This window comes from Manis pentadactyla, chromosome 15 (genome assembly GCF_030020395.1).
Source record: "Manis pentadactyla isolate mManPen7 chromosome 15, mManPen7.hap1, whole genome shotgun sequence".
NCBI lineage: Eukaryota > Metazoa > Chordata > Mammalia > Pholidota > Manidae > Manis > Manis pentadactyla.
This window is the reverse complement of record NC_080033.1, coordinates 40,825,767-40,848,805: the sequence shown is the minus strand read 5'-3', so window position 1 is coordinate 40,848,805 and position 23,039 is coordinate 40,825,767. Positions and strand designations below refer to the sequence as shown.

The following is a 23,039-nucleotide window of genomic DNA, read 5'->3' as shown; positions in this document are numbered from 1 at the left end:
GCCAGCTTCCTTCACTGCCTGTTTGCTGCCTTTCTGGCTCCTGCAGGCAAATGAATTGAGGTCTCTGGCTTACCTGACCCCACATGTCCTTTCTACTTCTACCATCCTGTGAGCCCAAAGCCTATCAAGCTGTCTTTCCTCAGCTTAAGAGTTAATCATCAGCTTCTTACCTATGTCAGAACAGGGAAGTCTTGCTTGGCCAATTGCTCTGAAAATCTTGGTTGGATGTTGTTCTCCGCCAACCCCATGTTCTGTGTCTGCCTACTCAACATTTGTCTATGAACAGGAAGCCCTTTTGATCCTAGAAGCTCTCTGAGGCCAGCTTGGTCGTGGATATCCAGGGAGCTCAGGCGGGCCAGACAGATGAGTGGGGAGTGGGGGCGCCTCATCCACACCCTGATCTGGGCTGTTTGGATCCTTGCAGCCGCAGCCAAGGGTAAGACATCCAGGGGAGAGGAGGGTTTTCAGAAGACAGGGTAGGAGGAGTTTCCTACCATGGATGATTTTCCACTGGTGGAAACAAACTGACTTCTCAGAGGCCTCTGAGGGTCCATGGACGGCTGTGTAGTAACCTCAGCACAGCTGAGCAACGTCCTGGTGTTACTGAAAGGCATGGGTAGAACACGGAAGCCCCCAGTGCTGCCCTTGGGCTGCTCGCACCCTATAGGCGCAGAGAGCCCTCTGTCCTGGGCACTGGGGAAGGGCGTGGGACAGAGCCCGTGCTTCTGTAAGGCTAGCTGCCCAGGCAGGGTGTCACTGTTGGAATGACATTGGAACACCTGGTCCTGTCAAATAAACAGCCAGGCAGCTAACTCCTCAAGGCTCCGTATTCTATATGGAAACCAAGAAGCGCACTGTCGGTCTCCCAAAATGCCACCTCATAGCCCTGGAGGTGGATGAACTGATTTCAGGTGGCATCTGCATGAGGGTTTTTAATTTTCATTGCTGAATATTTATTTTCATGTGCCTTCAACAGCATATACCTAACTCATCCAAAGCACAATCCCATAGATGTTATTGCTTTAGATTCCTTTAGGTAAGATTTTAAGTTTATTTAAATTTTAAGAGAAGTGGAAAAGCCAGTAGTCATACAGGGGGTGCACAGACACACCAGCCATTGTGCTGGTGGGTATGAAAATGGACAAAGTGTGGGAAACTGTGGGCCAGATCCCGGGCTTCCAGGGCCTGGCATACATCACTTCACACAGTCCAGGAGATCTTCCATGCAGCAGGCAGGAAATGTTGCTTGTTCCCAGAGTTTTGGGGCTTGGTGCTGTGCTCCTAGGAGGAACTCAGTCAGTGCCCCGATGCAGGTGGATTCTAGGCAATCCTGAAGGAAGCAGCGGGCATGGGTTCACTGAGAAGGAATCAGCTGTCGGACAGCCTCTGGCTGAGAAAGAGCCCCCCACCGAGGGGAGCTTGTGTCCGGCTCACTCCTAGCCTTTTCCTTGCCAGCTCCCCATCCTCCCTGTGTGTTCCCTCGGGGCCAGCTGCTGGTGCACCAGTGAGGAACACCAGGCTGGGATGGGTCCAGGGGCAGCAAGCCACTGTGCTGGGAAGCTCCGTGCCTATGAATGTGTTTCTTGGGGTCCCCTATGCTGCACCCTCGGTAGGACCCCTGCGATTTGTGAAACCTAAGCCACATTGCCCTGGAAGGACTTCCGAGATGCCACATCCTACCCTGAATTGTAAGAGCAGGTTTGGTCGCATGGGTGGCCTGCAACCTGGGAGTGGGGGCAGAGCATTGAGGGGGAGTAAGGGTCATGCAGCCCAGTAGGAAGGGGGAGGGCATTGGGGGGAGGAGGAAGGATACAGAAGTGGACAAAGGCATCCGTAATCGCATGGCTCCCTAACTGGCTGATCATCAGAATGGCTGGAGGCTTTGTTCAGAACACGCAGATTCCCTGCATTCCCTTCTGAACTTCTGGAACTGAAATCTCCAGAGCTGGGCCCAGGAAACTGGATTGGCTGAAGGCTCTCTAGGAATTCTGGGGATCAGTTATTTGGGAACCACTGCAATGGGCTTACTAAGACTTTTGGTTAGCAGGGACTGGTCAAGTGTTTCTGTGTGATCTGTCACCAAGGCTTAGTCTCCATGGTCAGATTGGGTAAGGGCTTTAGAGCAAAGAACCACGCTAGAGGGATTTTAAATGTAGCAATGCACACTGTGCCCAGTGCAGGGCCTGGTCCACAGTGGGAAGTCCATAAATACCTGTGGAATGAATACGGGAGTGTGTCTCTGTCATACAGGGAAGCCGGGGAGTAAGGAGCTCTCAGTCACTGCAAAGCTGAGATGGGTGAATTCTGGAGGGTCCTGGAGCACTGAGTGGGAGATGACACCTGAAAATCCCCAAGAATCTTCTGCCACTAAGATTCTGTGAAACCCTCATGTTGGGCCACACGGGTTCCTGGCACTGGGGTCCCAGCAGAAGGAGTACCCTGCTGCCAGGATGCTCCGTAAGCTAGAGAAGACCCCATGTGGCCCAGGGACTGACACTAAGCTGAAACTCATCTGTTCATTCATTCATTCATTCATTCATTTCTTCAGCTAATATCCCTTGAGAACCAATTCAATAATTGGCTCGCCACTAGGCCCTGGGTTAGTCACAGCTGCCCTTAAGGAGCCTGGAGACTAGTAGTGGAAGTGGGGACATAAACAATAATGACAATTAAAATATAGAGTGACAAGGGCAAACAAAGGGGATCAGAGCAAGGTGCTGAGGAAGCACTGAGAACCACCTAGCTTAGCCTCGAGGGGAGGTCAGGGGTGGTTTCATTTCACCCAAACAGTGAGGCCTTGATTTCTGATAAACAACATACAAAGAGCAAAAAGTCAAAACACTTGTCAGGGAGTAAATTTGCAGTGATGGCTTCCCACTGCCCAATCTGTATACTATTCTATTTAAAAAAAACAAGACAACTGACATAATTGAGCACTTAGTATAGTAGGAATATTCACATATATTTACCATCTCAGTTTCATTGTGTATCCGATTTGGTGCTAGGGGAGATAAGGCACCAAGGTGGCTAATACAGAGTCCTAGACTTTTAGCTGCTTACGCTTGAGTTGGGGAAGATAGTAACACGTGTGTATGAGCCTGGGAGAACTTCTAGGAAAGAACACAAAATATTTCTAAAGAAGAGCTATGACCTAACTAGGTAAACCTCAGAAGGCTTCTTGGAGGAGGTGGGACTTGGACTGAGTCTGAAATAAAGGGGAGGACATGAGCAAGCAGCCATAGTGAGAGAGCAGTCTGGGCAGGAAGATCACGTTGAGCAAAGGCCCAGACGCAGGAACCTTCCAGCGTGTCTACCTCATTTGGTTCCTGGTGGAAGCGTCCTTTTGTGCCTCTGGGGGCAGAAGAGGGAGCTGTCAGAGCAAAGCCCTTGCTATGCAAGTGGTGTCCTGCCTTCTACGGTTTGGAGAATTGTTGTGCCCACCTGAATCTTTATGTGTGTGTCAGGATTATGGTGATGGGTGTAAGCATGGGTGGGTGCTGGGGATTAACAGTACAATTGTTTGGCACAACGTGCTTTTCTACCTAGGACCCAGGTCAAAGAGAATTATAGTTTGTTTATGCCACCAGAGGGGGAGGATAGCTCTCGTATGCCTCTTCTGTTCAGGCACATGAGACCGCCAGGCCTCCCTGCTGTCCCAAGAACTGGCCCCTCCCAGGCAAATTTCATGACAGCAACTCTGGGGGTTTCTCCTCCTCTTTTCTAAGGTGCTTCCAGAACACAGAGTGGCTGGTCTCAGATCAACACATTCTCAGGGTGCATTTCCCCAAATTCAGAGTGTCAAGACTGCCTGTACCTCAACCTCTGTGCACCAGCCCACGCAGACGCTGGCTCCAAGCTGCCCGTAAGTGCACCTGCCGTGCTGGGAGCTCCAGCTTCTTGCCCTGAGCTCCAGGCACAGAGGCTGGGTGTCAGGAGTCAGAACGAGCCCTGTGGTGGGCAAAAGGAAAGTGGAATCCCTTGACACATCAGTAACTTTCCCGAAAAGTCATTTAATGACAAATTCACTTTATCTTCTTCTCTGATTGCTTCTTTATTACGCTGACTTGACCTTTGCTTTTGATTTTGATTTTTTTTCCCTCTGTTGAGTATTTAATGATCTGTAAACATTTAGAAAAGACACTGCTTAAAAGGACTTCATTTTTTGTGTTTGGGAAATCCTTTTTAAGAGGATAATTGCATCCTCCAATTTTTCTGTTTGCCTTGAAGATAGTCAGGTAATAATGTTAAGTATTTCATTTAAGAACCTAAAATATGGGTGGAAAAGTGGGTAGAAAAGGAACATCTACCATCTGATTTTTAACCACCCCCTCCCATCATCCTCTGTCCCCAGGCCCCTGCAATGAGATTTTCACTGAATTGCATCAAGACGGCAACATATATCGAGCCCTGGCTATGCGCCAGGCACAGTGCATTATCCCAGCTAACCACCACCACACCCAGTGGGTCAGGATTACTGGACCCATCCTAGAGCTGAGACAGATGAGGCACAGGGAGGGCATGACTGACTTGTTCCATGTTGTACACACAGTACGTGGCAGATCCTGGGGCCAAAGCCAATTCTTTGTCTGCTTCTCCTTTTTCCTTAGTGACTTTCTTCTCTTTTTCTGCCATAAGAGTTGTAGTTTCTAATATGACCCTAAAAAAGACAGCGGAGAGATTTATTATTAAGTGTATCATTTGTGATAATACAATTTAAATATTTTTGTTCCCCAGGCCCAATTTTTCTAATCAATATAGTAAAGTTTCCACATTTCTCTTCCTTTTTTTCTCTCCTCTCTGTCAGTAGGGAAAAGCCTTAAATTAAAATACCTTAACTGGCTTTTGCTTTCATACATGGCTTACAGTGATTTCCATCTTTCTGTGGGGCACAAGTTCAATGATACTTAGTTAACTTTCTGAGCACTTGAATTGTGACAACACTGTCCTATGAACTTTAGATGCAGCATCTTGTTTAAACCTCATGATAAAGTCATAAGTGAGATACTTTCATTTTTCACATATTATAGCTGGGAAAAACAAGTCTCAGAGAGGTTAAGTAACCTGCCCAGGGTCACACAGCTTGTCAGTGGCACAGCTGGGAATCAAACCCAGGCACTCTGATCCCATGTGCTTACCCGTGGGCCTATCTTCAAAGGTAAACTCTCTGATACTATTTAGAAAGGAAAGTGAAACATTTGTATTTCCCTAAAGAAGGAAGTCCCAAAATGCATGGGGAGCAGATACGGGTGCCTGGTCTGCTGCCTGGACAGTTCCTCTCCCCTCCTTAGGTCATGCTGTGGCTCCCTGGGGGCGCCTTTGAGACTGGCTCAGCCTCCATCTTCAACGGATCCGCCCTGGCTGCCTGTGAAGACGTGCTGGTTGTGTCTATCCAGTACCGGCTCGGAATATTTGGCTTCTTCAAGTGAGTGAGTGACACCCCTCATCCCCAAGGCACAGCTGTGCTACAGCCACAGGGGATTCAGTGCCCAGCTGCCTAAGGAGGAACGACCATGGGCAAAGGGGACCCGAATTAGGTAGGTAATTGTGGCAGCTAAAACAGTTAAGCCTCCAAGTCTTACTGGCTTAAAACAGTACACATTTCTTTCCCATTCAAGTAAAGTGCAATTAAGAGTTGCGGACTGGCAGACATCTTCCCACATGGTCAGTCAGGGGCCCAGGCACCTTCCATCTGGAGGCCCTGCCCTCCTCTAGGGCCTCAGACCCTCTGCGTCTGGCCAGCAGATGGAAGAAAAGCATGAGGTCACTTGGCCACCCCCGACTGCAAGGAAAGAGGAGAAATGTAGCCCAGCTGTGTGTCCTGGAAGGTGAGGAAATGGGGTATGAGAGCAGGTAGGCCTCCGCCACAGGGCCCCATGTCAAATCCCCTCAAACGCTCACCCGAGAACGATCCCTCCCCTGCACTGGCTGCCCTCCCCCCAGTAACATCCAGCGTGCCTCGGGTGCTCACTGTGAGTCAGGCGGGGTGCTGTGTGCTTGCCATGTCTTATTTCAACCCACCCCCAAATAATCCTAGGAGAAACATACTAGTGTTATTGTCACTTTGTAGTAGAAATTTGGAGACACAGAGAGGTGAAGCAACCTCTCAGGCTCACAGAGCAGGGCTTGACCACTTCTACTGTCCTACTTTAAGCATGGCAGAACTCAAGCCCTGGGCTGGGTACCGTGTGCGCCAAGGGGAGTAGTGAGACGTCACCGCCAGATACCGTGAGGAAGGCAGCAACGAATCCTACCCTCAAGAGGCCCTCAGAGTCGTGGGGGCAATGACGCAGGGATACAAATACCCGTGCAATGAGGTGGGGCATGATTATTGCTCTCAGAGTGCTGGGCCGTGGGGCTGCACAAAAGGAGTGGGCTGCAAGGAGTCAGGGAGGCTTCACAGAGAGGCAGCATTAGAACTGCACCTTTAAGACAGGCTGGGTTTGGGCAGAGGGGTTGGGAGAGCGTACTCGGCAGGGGGAGCTGCCTGAGCAGAGGCTGGGAAGCACGGGAGCCTGGAACAATACTGGCAAGCTCTGCTGTGGGATGCCCTGCATGAGCCCTGGGGCCACAGTGGAGGCAAGGAGGGCTGACCAGGGCCCTTACACTTCTAGTTGCCCTGTTCATTGAAGTTCTACATAAGCTTCCTTTGACAGAAAGATTTCCACAAAACTGCTCATAATAGCTAGGCTCTAGTGGGCAGGTAGGTGAAGATACAGCAGGAGATGGATGTGGAGGATACAGCAGGGACAGGCCCGACTGGGAAAGGCCTTGAGTGCCAGGCCATGCACAGAGGCTGGCCTTTATACAATAAAGACTGAGGACCCAGGCGTGCGCTGCTCAGAGCAGTAGAGCAGGGACGTCACCCCAGGGCAGAGAGGAGGCTGGGCTAGAGGTGCCCGGGCTGCAGATGTGGCATCTGGTTGGAAGGCTGCTGCAGTCTTGATGCAGGCCGTGCGGGTGAAGCAGAGTGGTGGCTGAATAACTAGAACGATCTCCAGCATGTACATAGCGCTTATCGCACGCCTACACCATCAGTCTTCACAACAACCATGCCAAGCAGGCACCATTATCAGCCCCATTTTAGACATGAGAACATTGAGGGGGAAGCAGGTTACGTGACTTGCTCAAGATCACCCAGGTCATAAGTGGCCAGGTTGTGAGTCAGGACAAATAGGGAGGAGTGGGGACCAGTGTGGGAGCCGCAGTGGGATGGAGGTAAACTTGGCAGGGCGTGGCTCCTGACCGGATGTGGGGGTCATGAGGGAGAGAAGGCAGAAGAGCCCGCCCAGGGGTCATGGACACACAGAGGGAACCAAGGGCAGTGTGGGAGCTGGAGAAGGATGGGGAGCAGACTGTGATCCCAGGATTACTCACATACGTGGTGCGAACCTCATGGATGTTTGCTCTAGGCATTTATCTGGTTCTATATTTTCCTTTGTTTCCCATTAATTACCCATCCTGAGAAATATGCTGTTCTTCAGGGTGGCAGCAAGGGCACGTGGTTGGGAGTGTGGACTCTGGGACCTGTTTGGGTTTGAATCCCAAATCTGCAACTTTCTAGCTCTTTGTGCCTCCGTTTCCTGCCTGTAAGGAGACCATGTACCCAGCAGTATCCTTAGGCCGTGCTCCCAGATTTCACTGAAGGGACGGGGTGTGAGCTGTGGCTGTGGAGAAAGGCAGCCACTGCCCAAACCACTTCCCAGCAGAGAGGGGACGTGGGTGGTGGAGCAGATTTCCCAGCCTCTTGATAGCCCGCCCTCAAGCCCCAGCTGCTGCCGCCCACCGACTGCACGCAGCCGGACGCCTGGGTGGTGCACTTCATTGAGGTCAGCCTTTTGGGAGGAGGGTGGAAAAGGGTGGAGAGAGGACCCACAGAGGCAAAGGAGGAAAACCAGCACTGCCTCCCTCACAGGGTGGGGGGACTGTAGGAGCACTGGCCGACAGCCCCAGGACCGTGTCACGCACAGTGCTACGGCTGCTGCTCTTATTCTGGTATCTAAGTACCAGGACTAGCAGTTATTTATTTAATGAATGACTCATTATTCATTAAGTCATTCAGCAGAACCTCTGTGCCCAGGGAGGCCTTGGTGCAGACCAACTCTCAGGGGCAGGACTCTTCTGGAATCCATGAATTCAGGGGAGCTTATGAATTCCCTAAAATTGCACAATAAGGTTGTGCATTTTTCAGGGATGTGTAGTTTTCATCAGATTCTCAAAGAAACCTAAATCCCATCAAGAATCAAGCCCATTTTTTCCCAGCTGCTCCAGGCCTCCAACTCTTAGCCCCTCCCCAGTGGCAGGGGCCATGGCCTGACACTCACGCAGGGCCTCCGCAGTGACCTCCTCGGGCTGTGGCCGACCCGCAGCATTCTCACCCTGCCTCCTGCCCCCTGCCCCCAGCACAGGGGACCAGCATGCTCCGGGGAACTGGGCCTTCGTGGACCAGATGGCCGCTCTCACCTGGGCTCAGGAGAACATCGAGTTCTTCGGAGGGTTCCCCCACTCCGTGACCGTCTTTGGTGAGTCAGCGGGAGCCATAAGTGTTTCCAGCCTTGTAAGTTCTCCTCTCTGGGACTTGACTGAACCTGGGGGCGGGGGCAGGTTACAGAAATGAGGCTGATGAATTGCTCACACCTGATTTGTGCCTTCCTGTGAGACAAACGCTTCTATACACATTTCCTCCCTCAAGCTTCACATCATGAGTTAGGGACTCAGTCTCGTTTTGTGGACGAGAGCTGTCAACAGGAGAGTTTAAACAAATTGCCCAAGTTTACAACACTGAGTGACAGTTTGAGGAAAAATCCCTTATATTTGTAGAGTTGAAGCCCTGGTATCTAAGTACCAGGACTGGCAATTATTTATGTAATAGAAAAACCCAGCTAAATTGTAAAATAATGAAGGACGCATAAAACATTTTAACTTCAAACATAAAACATACATTTTTTCAGCAATGGTTTGACATGGTGCCTTATCGTTTCAAAGTTGGTCTGCTGACTGGAGGTCCAAAGTGACCTCTGTGGCATAAGCCACCCGCAGAATTCACTACCCTCAAATTGCGGTTTCAGCTTCTTTGCAGCAAGCACAAACCTAAAGCTGCCTGCACAGTAGTCTGCAAATGCAGTGTGCTCACAGAGGTTTCTGTTCCTCCCACATATTTTACTCTAATCTTGTTTACACCTAATTTGACGGCACTATTTTTTTTAGCTACTTGCCTTTATTGAGATTCTTTTCCCCCAAGCATAATTTTCTTTTTACATGCATACTTCATTGGTTCCCATGATATTTCATGGACTGTGTAGTTACAATAGCAAATGTACTGACTGAACAAGTTTGGAAGCAAGCACCTGACTCACGGCGAGGAATTGGTGGCAATAGAAATGTGCAGAGGTGCGAGCAGATGGCCTACTGGCTCCGAGAGGTCAGCATTTCCTGGGCATCAGTTAACATGTCAATCACAGGAGTCAGTTACAGGCAGATGAGTTAAGAGAGCTTCTGCTGTGTAGCATTTGACAATATACAAGGTATTTTTTTATCTTCAAAACAACTTGAATCACATTAACTTAACTTTACATGTGTAACAGCCACCATCGCATGAGTGCTTCCTCTTTGTGCAAAGCCTTTTATGTCTATTACTTCTCCTACTCTTTAGAACGATTCCATAACAGGTGCTCAATTTTTCCTCTAGTCTTACAGGGGAGTCAATTGATGCTTAGAAGTAGTGAACAACACGCCCTAGGTTACCTAGCTAGGGAGTGAAGGAGCCAGCACTCCCATGCCAGAATGTTTGGCTTCAGAGTTCATGAGGAACCTGGAGCTCAGAGGAGTTAATTAATTTGGCCAAACCTCCATGGCTAGTCCTTGAATCCCCAAGCCTGGGCATTTTTCCTCTACGCATTGAGCTCTTAAGGAGGCTCCCTGGAAAATTTATTTGAAGAAGGGATGGGTGGTGTGTGTGGTGGGGCGGGGAGCCTGCTGCACAGCTTTCCCTGGGTCTCCCGCTTTCTCTTTCCAGGTTCTGTCTCCCATGGCCAATGGCTTATTCCACAGAGCCACCATGGAGAGTGGGGTGGCCAACACCCCATACCTGAAGGCCCCTGAGGACGAGAGGAATGAGGATGTATGTGCATTGTTAACGGCTCTCCAGCTTCCTCTGCTTGGTCAGGAGAGAATGTGGTTGGGGTCAAAAGACCATGGGCACGGTTGTCCTCACCGCCAATGGCCAAAGAACTGGCGCTCACCCACGGCGAGGCTTTAGCTCCATGGGAAGTCTGACTGAACACGAAATGGTTTGTGGTGCACAAGGCAGTGCTGCTGTGCACACGTGTGTGTATGTGCACATGTGAGGATGTATGTGACATGCTCATCTTACTCATTATTCTTGGTTTATGATATATAACTCAGCCCGCTGTATTATATACAGTTCTCCTCCTGTACCTCCTCTGCTCCACCTAGAACATTATATTAAGAAAGATTCTGAGGTCTTTTCTAGTTTAGTGGGGAACACCTGACTACTATTACCTGAAGTGAGATTGTGAGGGGATGTGAGGCATATGCCCCAGGGGTTTGCTACTTGTCTTCTTGTCTTACTGCTCTACCAGACAGTGAGGACCTGGAAACCAACCTCTCTCTCTCCTTCACATCCCAGCATAATGCCTGGGGTGTATCAGGCAGCCAAAAATGTTTGCTGAATTGGTGAGTTAACAAATGAGTTGATTTGCTCAAAGAGTATTAATTCAACACTGGTCTGTGGAACCATCTTCGGGGTATTGTTCATTTTAGTGGTACATTTTCTTAAATGTCTTATAGAGAATAACAACATACACCGAAAGCAGAAACAGAGTTAGAATATTGTAAACACACCCTCAGTACGCGGGACTACTGATTTGGGAAAAGTGCTATGTGAAGCTGCTCTCAGGTTGTGCATATGTTCATTTATTCACCACACACATGTTGAGTGCTCATTGTTTTCCCAGCTCGCTGTTAGAACTTGGAGGTTTGTAAGTGGAAAAGGCATATACTAACTTTAGAAGGCTATAATCTTTTATGACAGGGATTTTTAACCTAGAATCCATGGACAGTTGGGCAGGTAGCCCTTAAACTCCTACAGTTATCTGCAAGTTCTACATGTTTGTACATTTTCCCAGGGAGAAGGTCCGTATCTTTCACTGGATGCTCACAGCATGTGTGACTCCCGATGGTTAAGGACTGCTACTTTCAGGGTGCAAGTTCTATGCATGTGGAACAATGACAAGACAAGATGGTGCTTAGCAAAGTGCTGAGTAGAGAAGGTGGGGATGCTGGGGTGACATTCTGTAATATGAGAAGGTCAGGAGATTAGAGGAGGAAGAGGTTCCCAGGAGCTGCAATGATCCGAAAGGACATCCTGCAAGAGGTGGGTCCTGGGCCTTGAAGAATGGGTGGAATTGGTGTAGAGACAGAAAAAAAAGATGTTTAGGGCATTTCAGGCTAGGGGTAGCGGTGAGGCTTGAGCAGAGTTGACAGAGACTGACTTGGAGTCATGCCTCAACTGACAGTTACGGAGCTTGCTCCTTACTCCTGGGGCTCCTGTCTCCATTTAGCATCAGAGCTGGGCTTCTGGGCTCTGTGGGGCCTGGTGCCAATGGGGCCAACATCACAGGACTGGTCTCACTGTGACCAGGACTCTTGACTCCATTCCATGGCTACAGACTAACAAACCACTTCCCCAGCTCCGGCGGTTGCAGAAGATGACAAGGAGCATCAGGCAAAAGAGTAAGGATGACACAGCATCAACTCATCAAAAGTTGTTCTCACTGTGTACATTTCATTACTGGCACCAGGGGGCGGGGAGGGACAGAGGCTGCACCTCATATATAAAGGACCAGTTTGTGGCTGGACTGAAGGCTCTTCAATTCTCATTTTCCTGGAGGCTTTCAGTACCTTGCTCTGACCTGGTCCCTCTCTGGAAATAGTTGCAGGATTTGCAAATATCTGTGGTTGCAGTGCATCGGACTCTGTGGCCCTGCTGCAGTGCCTGAGGACAAAATCCTCCAAGGATTGCTGAGCATCAACCAGGTGAAGAGGGATGGGAGAGTTTGGGGCAAGGTTGTGCTTTGAATGGAGTGGTAGACAAATCCTACCACTCTCTTCTTTATCTTGATTTGGGACTTGGAAAGATAGGGGTTGGGGATTCATAGTTATTGCTGTAAAATAACAAAGTGGAATATAGAACCCTTATTGGTAATTTAAGGAACTGGATGGGCTGCGAGTTCTGCTTAGCCTGGAGAATATCCAGAAAAATAACAAAAGTCATCTTTAAGTCATCGAAGGCATCTCTCTAGGAGGAGGGGCTACCCTTGTTCCATGTGCCCCCAGAAGCAAAAGTCAAGATCCAGAGCTGGAAGTTCTGTTAGGAAGCCAGTTTGGCTTGGTACAACCAAGAACTTTTTAAAAACTCAGTTATCTGAGCAAGGACTGGCTGGCTTTTAGAAAGCAAGGAGATAACCACCATTGGAGATCTGCAAGCAGAGGCTAGATGACCCCTGACAAACTTCAATCACTGGATTATTCATTGGGTTGAATAAGCTTTTATGTCCCTTCCAAACTTGAGAGCTTCTGATAGTCCTTGAAGAGTGAGGTCCTTACCTGTCAAATTCCAACAGTTGTGAAGTAGTTCCTTGGCAGGCATTGAGGATCTGTTCTGAGCTGTGCTGAAGTCCTGGAAATGGGTAAGTCCTTGACCCCATGTAGTGTGAAAGCTCTTTTGTGTACTCCCTTCTACCGCCACTCCCAAACAGACCTGAAATAAAATCACAGGTAGAGCCGGGTGATGCTTCCTGCGACCCGAGAAATATCCCGTCAGATCCAAGGCACAGGGCCGAGGAAGACGCTCATGCCGTCCCCTCCACTCACTGCTCCGTCCATTGCATTTGGCCAGTGGTTCTCAGATTTGAACATGTCTCAGAGTCACCTGGAGGACTTGTTAAAATGAGTTGGCTGGGCTGTACCCCCAGAGTTTCACATTCAGTAGGCCTGGGGTGGGACCTGAGAATTCACATTTCTAACGAGTTCCCAGATGATGCTGATGCTACTGGTCCAAGAGTCACACTTTGAGAACCACTCTGCTAGGCTAATGTTTGTCTTAGGTAGATACTTTCATTATCCCCATTTAGTAGGTGAGAAGTTGAGTCCCTTTGCCCAAGTTAGTGGCAGGGCTGGCCAGGGAGACCTGATGTGTTCAGATGCCCCAAGAGTGGCTTATATTTCCCTTCCTAATGCATTTGATCATGGCTGGAGTGGGTTGGCTCAGCTTGTGTAGGGGCTCATGGATAGCAGATTTTGTCAACAGAAACAGTCACCATTTTTTCCTTTTCTTCCTTATTTCAGAAAACCAAGTCTTTCACTCCAGTGTTTGATGGTTTTTTCTTTCCTGATGAGCCTGTAGACATACTGAGTCAAAAAGCATTTAAGCCAATTCCTTCTATCATCGGAGTCAGTAACTACGAGTGGCTTCCTGCTGCCCCTGGTAAGAATTCGGCTTTCCTGTTGCTCCCTCACCAGGGAGGCAGCTGTTCGTGTGCACAGCTGGGCATTTCCATAGATGACATTTTGAGGGAACCTATCAACCAAACCTTTCGTCTCTCTGAAGGAGGGCAGCTGAGGACTGGGGGCAGCCATCGCAAGTTCTGCCCTGCTCCTCATATAGGTTTACAGAGGAAGAAGCTATTCCATTAAAAAAAAAAAAAACAGAGAGGATGGGATCTATTTGAGCTCTGTTTAAAACAAAGTACTACAAATAATTGTTTCAGATAAGCACAGAGGCTGCTTCAAAGATGAAATTGATGTAGGTTTGGAAAACTTCAGGGTTTTACATTTTCATGACCAGCCTCAGTTCTGGCATTCTGACTTCCAAGAATGTTCTCTAAACTTGTGCAGGTTGCAAAATTATTGATTCATTGCATTCATCCAAGTATGAACTGAGTGTTTACTATCAGCTCCACACTCAGAAATACCAAGCATTCAACAGTGAACAAGTCACAGGGGTCCAGCTTTCGGCAAGCTTACATCCTAGGAAGGAGAAGCAGATGAAATGCAAGGTTGCAGAGATGCATCCCTGGTGCTAAGTGCTCTGAAGGCCATAAACTGGGTGGAGAAGGCTTCTCTAAGGAGGAGAAAGGGTGGTGGGGAAAGGCTACTCTGAGGAGGGACCACCTGCACTGGGGCCTGAGCGCTGAGAAGGAGCCATGGTTTCCTGACCCTGCCACTTAAGACCCTCTGGATTCAAAATAAATTTGTGTCTGTCCTCAGGAGAGACGGGCAGGCTCACACTCATAATACCGCCACAGCTCACCTAGAGAGGCCAGCCTCCTCGTCCACACTGGGGTAAAGGAGGTGGTAAAATACAAAGGTTTTTCAAGCTGCAAGGCTTGTTGGTGGCTGCCTAGAGCCAGAGCCCTGAGTTCCCTGTTCTGGGAAAGGCCTGTCCTGCCATTAGTTTGACTTCCAGAGCTGTGTTTTGGGGCATATGGGGATGGGAATTGTTCCTCCTTGTGTTGTAAATGAGGCCTTAAGTGAGGCCTTTCAGTGCCATCTGTGTCTGAGCTAGAAAGAAGCAGGGGGTCCTGATGACAGCCACCACCGCAACCACTGGGATGGTCCCAAGTGCCTCCATGGGCCAAGTGTACACCATCTGTGCCACAACCTGCCCCCCGCATTGTCATCCCTATTGTGCAGCTAAAGAAGCTGGGGCTAGAGAGGTTAAAATGTGACTTTCCCATGTCTCCCAGCTTGTGAAGAAAGACAGTGGTGTATAATTTTTTGTGCCTTTAGGCTCTGCCTTTAAGTGCGGACTTATCTGTTTGCTTGCTGTGTGACCTTAAGCAAGCTGCCTGACCTCTCTGAACCTCTGTTCGCTCATCTGTGAAATAGAGCAAACCTCACAGATGTACCTCAAATAGCCTGGCAGATAGTAAGTGCTCAGTAAATGTTAGATGCTGGAATTATTCAAGTGGCTGAGTGGGAATCAGTGCCTGGTCCGTGCAGCCGAGAGCCTGCGTCACTGCTGATGTTCCACGTGGCCTTACTGTTACATCCATTGCTGACCCCTGGAGACCACAGGACAGCCCCCCAAAACAAATCCCCACCCCTGAATAGACAGAGAGCTTCTCAGTAGAGAAAATATACTTGTAGGTAATTCCAATGACTCTGGACATTCCCTCAGATTCCAGAACAGGTGTTTTAAAATATTTACCCTAGTAATTAATTAACCTTAAGATTTTCAGCAGGAAGTGTCCAAGGGAAATTCATTTGACAAGTGGAGAGTATTTCTACCCTCTCATGTCTTTAAGCTGTAATATTGGCCAGGGAAGGGTCATGTAACAAATAAATGCCCATAGTTCTTCCTCTGTGCCAAGCAGAGCCGGTGTCCTTAGCCACCAGGACTGCTAACCACTGGTTTCTCAGAGGCCCTGATTGCAAAGGTCTTTAGAAAGAGAACAATAAACCCCTTATTTTAAGTTTTCTGGTCTCTCTTTGAACTTGGTGTTAAAGACAGGTTGTAGCCTGCTAGTTGGCTGGGGCTGCCCTAACAAAACACCACAGACAGGGGGGCTTAAACAACAGATGTTTTTTCACCACTCGGGGACAGAAGTCCAAGATCCAGCTGTCAGCAGGTGTGGTTTCTTCGGAGGCCTCCCTCTTTGGCTTAGAGGCAGCCACCTTCTCCCTGTGTCCTCACACCGTTTTTCCTCTCACATCTCTGGTATCTGTTTGCATTGCTGAAATTTCCTCTTCTCATAAGGACACCAGTTAGACTGGATTAGGGCCCAACCTAATGGCCTCCTTTTAACTTAATCACTCCTTTAAAAACACTGTCTCCACATGAAGCCCCATTCTGAGGCACTGGGGGTGAGCACTTCACCATAGGGATTTGGGGGGCACAGTTCAGCTAATCGCATGGCCTTTCCACAGGGCAGCTACCCGGGCCCCGTGAGGCCACAGGTATGACAGACAACAGCTGCCTTTCATCAAATATGAAAAGAAACTTCATTGCTGGACCAACTCACTCAGGGGGCTCCAAAACGTGGCCCACGGGGACTGAAAGGGGGCCTGCTCTTCGCAGCCTCCCCTTATAAGGCAGGTGCCTAGGCCCTCCGAGGGACCAGTTTCCCCTCTAATGACCTGATGTGCTCACATGGGATACTCTTCTCTCCACAGAAAGAGTTTCCTGAGATCCTCGGGGGTTCCAGCAAGTCCCTTGCCCTGCGCTTGATACACACAGTCCTGGTAAGTGTGACTCTCCAGAGGTCCATTCATTTAACATTCCTCCCTGGGTCACACTTGGGGGTAGGGGCTTGCAGTGTGGACAGTCCTCATTCAGTCACTCAGTAGGTCTTTACTATGTAGAGATCTGCGATCCTTATCCCCAAGCTCACAATCCAAAGAGCTCTGAAAACCCAAAGACTTTCCGTGACACACAGGGCAGCCAAACCTGCCCCAGCTGACATGTAGCCGGTGGTCCTTCCGTACCCACATGTTCATTCAGTTGATTATCCCCCATTCACGTTTCTCTGAGCACATATTAATGTGGGGCTGGGGCAGTCACACCCTGGGCGTATTATGTAATAGGCAGCATATGTACTGAATTATCCACAGTCTGAAAAGTACTAAATTGTGAAACACGCCCAGGACTGCAGCCCTGTATTGACAGCATGCCCGCCAGGCACTGTACCAGGTTCTAGCAATACCGAGGACTATTACTCAATCCTTTGCTCATTCACTGCCTGCATGAATGTATCAGAATCAGGTCTCACTCTAGACACTTGGGGGTAGAGATGGATTCCTTTCCTTCTGTCCTTTCTTCTCACCATAAGCATTTATTCAGTGTGTACTCTGCCAGGTTCTCAGTATTCACTGGACAAATGTTTACTGAGCCCACGTGCCCCAGCACTGCCCTAGACGCTGGGAAGCAGTGATCAGCAGGCACTGCCTCTGTGCTGGAGGTCTGCAGACGGGGGCACTGAGTGAAGACACATTCAGCACAGTGGCTGTTACACGCTGTGAAAGGAACATAAAGTTCACCGCAGGGGCTGGGAATGGAAGACTGATTCGATTTCCACTTTAGAAAGGGCTCCCTGACTGCAGAGTGGGCCAGAGCGGGGCAGGGGATCCCTTAGGCCCCAAAGCTTGCAGGGGCTCTTTGATGAATCTTGGCTGTCTGTCTGGTGCTGAGAATTGGGACTAAGGTTTGAGAGAGAATTTAAAATGGAAGTCAGACAGTGGGCGCTCTTGGCTGGATTGGAGATGGCCTTGTGGGGGAGGCGGTCATTGGCCTGGGCCCTAGGGAAGGGGAACACTTGAGCAGGAGAGCACTTCAGAAGGAGAGGATGCCTTAGGCCAGGACCCAGGGGTGCGAAGCGGGCTGTGTGGGGAGGTGCCAGAGGGCCAGGAGGGGGCGCGGCTCCTCCTGTGCAGCAGAACAAGAGGGACTTCTCAGATGAGAGCAGTTCTCTGCTGCAGAGAGCACAGCCTTGCTCCAAGCCTCAGGGCTCTGCACTGTGACTGTCCTGTTGGGGCTCATCAGAGGCCCCACAGAGCATCCGTGTCCACTTCAGATACCTCAGGTGCTGGCCGTGTGCTCCAAGTGGGGGTACTCGCACAGGAGCCTGGACTTGCTCTGGGCCTGATTAGAAAAACACTCAGCCTTCAGAGGACCAGTGAACGAGTCCAGGTAGCACAACCTAATTCCAAAGGAACCTACGAAGGGCTGTGCCTGTATTAGTGTCCAGGTTTGAGGTGCAGTGAGTTGTCCCAGAGTTCCAGGCCCCAGGTCCCCAAGAATATCATCAATTTGGCAGAACCTGAATCTTCATGAAGTTCACCTCCCCCCCCACCCGCCCGCACCTCCAGCATTTGTGCTCAGGCAAGCCGAGGCATTGAAGAGTGGGAGGCAGCCTGGTGCCCGGTCCCAGAAGGCATGGGATGCCCTGGGAAGGGATTTGGCATGGGTGTCAGGGGACCAACAGAACCGAAGACCTGCTCTGTGCCAGGCAACATGCTTTTCTCTTCACCTCTTGGGTAAGCCTCTGAACAAGCAGTTTTTCACTAGATGGGGGAACAGCAAGAGACTAGCCAGCTTAGATCAAACAGCAAAGGATGGGAAGCAGTGCTGGTCCCAGGAGCAGGGCTGGCCTCACGGGTGTGCGACCTGTGTGGTCACAAAGGACCACACCTAGAAGGGTCTGACACTTGGTTGAATGTAATGTTGTCACCATCTTGAAAATTGTTTAATTTTGGAACAAGGTGCCCCACATTTTTCACTGGGCCCCACAAATGATTTAGCCGTTTCTTCCCAGGGGTGTTTCTGAAACATTTCAGAGAGGTGTGCACACTATGATTGGGAGCATGGGATTGGGGTGGAATTTGACTTGTGAAAGTGTCATGGTTCTATCACTTTGGACAAACCACTAACCTTCCTAAGCCTCGGTTTCCTCATCTGTGAAATGGGGCAAATTTTGGTACTTGCAGCATAGTTACCATGTGGATTCAATACGAATGCATGGGAAGTACTCAGATTCATGCCCATCCAGCAAATGCTTAATGTCTTGGCTGTTGCTGTTGACCTGGATCTCCTGTGACCATGACTTTTTACAGCACATCCCTGCCCAGTATTTAGACCTTGTGGAAAATGAATATTTCTACAACAAGCACTCCCTGGTTGAAATATGCAATAGCTTTCTGGACTTGCTTGGAGACATGTTCTTTGTGGGCCCTGGGCTGCTCACTGCTCGATATCACAGAGGTGAGTCTCTGAGCACCCGCAGTGGGGCCCAGCAAGGCCAGTGGCTGCAGTGATCTGTCCGCCTGCCCCACCCGCGTGTTCCCTCCCTGACAGGGAGTTCCCTAGGGGGTCTGGGATGGAACCCTGCATGCTGACCATCGTGGTGCCCCTGCCTGTCAGAGTTCAAGAATGTTGATCAGTTCTTCGTGTTCCTGTTTCTTCCCTTTCTTTAGGTCTGTGCAGTAAATTACCACTTCTGCATAATTTTCTGGGGCCAGTCTCCCCGATTCCTTTCTCTTTGAAAGTATCTTCCCAAACATCTTAGCTGTAAGGAGTAGTGGAGTGATCAGAGAGAGAATATTGTTTGTGGGGACAGAAACCCTATCTTCTTTTCTTCTTTCTCCTCCAATAACTGGAGAAGCTGAGACCAAGAAGAAGTACGATTGTGTGTGTGTGTGCGTGTGCACGCGTGTGTGCACACATGCATGTACATATACATATGTATGTGTGTGCACATGTGTATTTGTGTGTGTGTTACAATAGGAGACTTTGTAAGCATGTTTGCTATTGATGGCAATGATCCAGTAGAGAAAATCTGATAATGCAGACAAAAGGGAAATGACAGAGCAAAGACCTCTTGCAGAAGGGAAGAGAAGCGGGGCAGGATGCATGGAGCATCTTGGAAGCAGAGAATAACTTTGTTCTGTTTGTCTCTGGACAGTTGAACCAGACTCAGTGAGAGCAAGTCACAAGGAGATAGATCTTGGCTCTGTATTTAGGGCTCTTCTGAGAAGTACAGCTATTGTCCTCGCCAGCTGCCCTGGGAGGAGTGAGCCCTTTGTCACCATGGTGTGAGGCCCCTGTAGCAGCAAAGACTAGCCTCAGATACGAAAGGGGGGAGTAGCTTTACTCAGGTTCCCCTTTGTCTCTGAGCTGTCCACCCGTGGATCCGTGAATCCAGGACTAGATGGGCAGGGACACAGAGCCGACCCCTGCTCCACTCCGCATGCCTGCCTGCCAAACACCCTTTCCTACCTTTCGGCACATGCTGGCGCTCCGGTCTACTTCTGTGAGTTTCGGCACCAGCCCCAGTGCTTGAAGGACACGAAGCCATCTTCCACCGAAGCCGATCACTCTGATGACATCCACTTCGTCTTTGGTGGCACCTTCCTGAAGGGTGACATTGTCATGTTTGGTAAGACACTGGCCTCAGGAGCTCCTGCTTTTGCAGAAACAGCAGGTTGGGATGATCTGGAGAGACCACACGACTCCCCACTGAGCACACAAAGTCCCTCACCTGCCCCACACTTTGCAAGAGCCTGGAAGGACTGGTGGGTTGGATTTAATCTATGGTTCACAGACACAACCTTTCCCTGGAAAATACCCAACCCTTGTTTTAGAAACCAAGGTGAAGAAGAGCTGCCAACCCTTGATTGATAAGTGTTTTCTCTTGTGCTAAAGCCCGTAGGGGGCACTCAGGCAATCTAACATTTTTGGAAATTAGAACCACTTTCTCCCATCTCTCTGACCACCGGTCTCCCCTTCCTGCCCTTTCCCAAACTCCTATGAGGCTGCCACCCAGGGCTTTAAAAGGCAAGAACTACATTTTTCATAATTCTCGCCCAAAAGTGGTCTGGATCCAGCTAGAATAAATGCTTATGCACTGGTACTGGTGAAGTTAGCTCATTTATTCCTGATCGATGACCTTTTCAGTGCCTAAAATGAGGATGCATGTGAGGTTATCAATAGAAAAATTACAGGAATTACACACAGGAGTTATTACTAAAATGTTTAGTTTAAAAAATTGCACAATACAAACTTTCAACCAATTTATGCTGGCCTCTTGATGGTGAGGACAGAGCCTCTTATATACAACATGTTTGCAATGTGGTGGGTTCATGATTTCATGTATTCATTCTGATCTCATAATACAGATAATATCAGAACTACCTCCTAGGTTGTCGTAAGGGTGAATGAACCGATTCTCATAGAGCAGACAGTGAATACTTAATAAATGTCACTATTATTATTATTCAGCACCCATATTATGTGATAGGCACATGGACTCTACAAACTGAAAAAAAGTAAACAATATATGTGCAAAGGGTTCAATTCCTTGATATTTAAAGAGCATCTAAAATCAATGAGAAAAGAGCAACTCAGTCAAAAACTGGGCAACAGATATGGGAAAGGAAACATGAATGGATTTTAAGCATGATAATCCATTCAACCTCACTCCTAACAAGAGGACTGCCAACTAATCTTGACCAAAGAATCAGTCCCCATCAATCAAGGTTGGGAAGAACATTACATTTTACATAATGTATTTGAACAGGTGTGGGAAAACAGACAACCTCTTATAATAATGAAAAACTCTATCAAAATTTAAAATGCATACAGTCTTTAGCCTAGCAATTCAACTCCTAGGATTTTTTGTGTGCAATTATACTTCCACATGTGCAGCAACATACATGCATACTAAACCATAGCTTCCATCAGCAAAAGATTGGAAAAACTGCCAAGGTCCATCAATAGAATGCTGAATACATGAATTATATATTTGTATATAATTGCATGTAAGTACATCTTTATATATTATGTATTTATAGAACAATAAATGGAAGTTTTATAGGTGACAGTGTGGAACTATCTTCTAGATTAGTTTGAGTAAAAAGAGAAAGATGCAGACAAAATGTCCCTGTTACAGCAAGTGTGTAAAAGGAGGTCCGCTTAAATTCTTGTACGTGCCTAGCCAGGCTTTGGAGGGCGCTGAAGAAGCTGGTAACGGCGGTTGCCTCTGGGGCTGGTAACTGGGTGTCTGGAGGGAAATTCATTTTCATTAGGTGTCTCTTTCTGCATTTGGGATGTGGTACTTTGACCAAGGGTTACTTTTTCAAAGAAAGAAATTCAGTCATTATTTAATTGTTTGAGGGAGAGAGAGAGGTGGTCTCTGTTGCCAAGGAAATTGCAGCCGCCTGGGAAGAGCTGGAAGAGCACTGGGTGGACAGGGAAGATGTGTGTTCAGCCTCCTCCACCAGTCAGAAGCCATGAATCCTCAGGCAAGTCAGGGTTTCTCTGAGCCTGGGTATCTGCAATGCAAAATGAGCACATGACTTGGTAGGCTGGTAAGGCTCCAACGGGAGGAGAGATGAAAGTGACTCCTCAAATGTGAGGCACACTTGGCGTCTGGCCGATGCTGTGATTGTCTTCTTCAGAAGCAGCCACAGAGGAGGAGAAGCTGCTGGGCAGGAAGATGATGAGATACTGGGCCAACTTCGCTGGGACGGGGTGAGTGCACCTCCCGGCCTCCCCCACAGCTGGCATTTGAGGATGAAAACCACACCTCTGGCTCTGCTCTCAGCTCCAGGAATCCTAATGGGGAAGGCGTGCCTCTATGGCCGATCTGCAGTCAGACGGAGCAGCACCTGCCGCTGGTAAACGTGACCACGGGACACAAGCTAAAAGGGTCAGAGGTGGAGTTTCGGACGGAGTCCCCCCTGATAACGTCCACTTCCAGACCACTTCTCAGGCCTCTTCCCTCTTTACTCTTCCTTTCTCTGCTCCTACCTGTCTTCTCTTTCACTGCTTGAGAAGCTGTCTCTGTGTGGTCTGGTTTTCCCGTCCTTCTGCGGTTTCTCCAACAATCATTAGCTTCATTCTGTGCTAAGCTACTTTGTGGAATCAGCTGCTTTTGCTGGTGTTTTGTGGACTTGGGATGATCCTTAGTGAATTCATTTAACATCAAAAATTACCATTTGCTTTGGAAGGCTACCAGATTTCTCCAGTAAGTCTGCAGGAGGCCTGGCCTATTCATTGGCATAATAATCATCTTGTTACCCAGATGAAATAAAATCGGAATATAAAAAATGTACAGGGAACAGAATTTAATTCTGTGCTGAAAACTCTACTCCTCCTGTATCCAAGATGAAGTGGACCTACAGTCAGAGAAGGTGTCGGTGTGAGTTACCTGAAACATGAGCTCTCCAACTCCAATCCAGGTGCTGGTTTCAGCCACAGTCAAGCATGGGTGTCCTGAAAGTCACTGGCTTGAACTCAGTCTCTTCTCTGGCTCAGGATATATATAGGTTGAGGGCATGCCTGTAGAGCCTCCTTATCAGCATTGAAAACCAGACATCCTACAAGGTCAGGAACATGGAAGTCAAACGCCAGGCAGCAAGGTCAGGTCAGGGATACCAAGGAGAAAATATGTTTTCTTGCTGGGGTCTAGATTAATCCACCATTCAATAAATCTGTTTTGGGTGCCTTCTAGGTACCAGGAATA

The 23,039-nt window shown here is 48.8% G+C and overlaps 1 pseudogene; it reads left to right on the top strand.

Moving 5' to 3' along the window:
- Positions 1-363: 363 nt before the first annotated feature.
- On the top strand, positions 364-22,347 carry LOC130680976 (carboxylesterase 5A-like; annotated as a pseudogene).
- Positions 22,348-23,039: the final 692 nt, after the last annotated feature.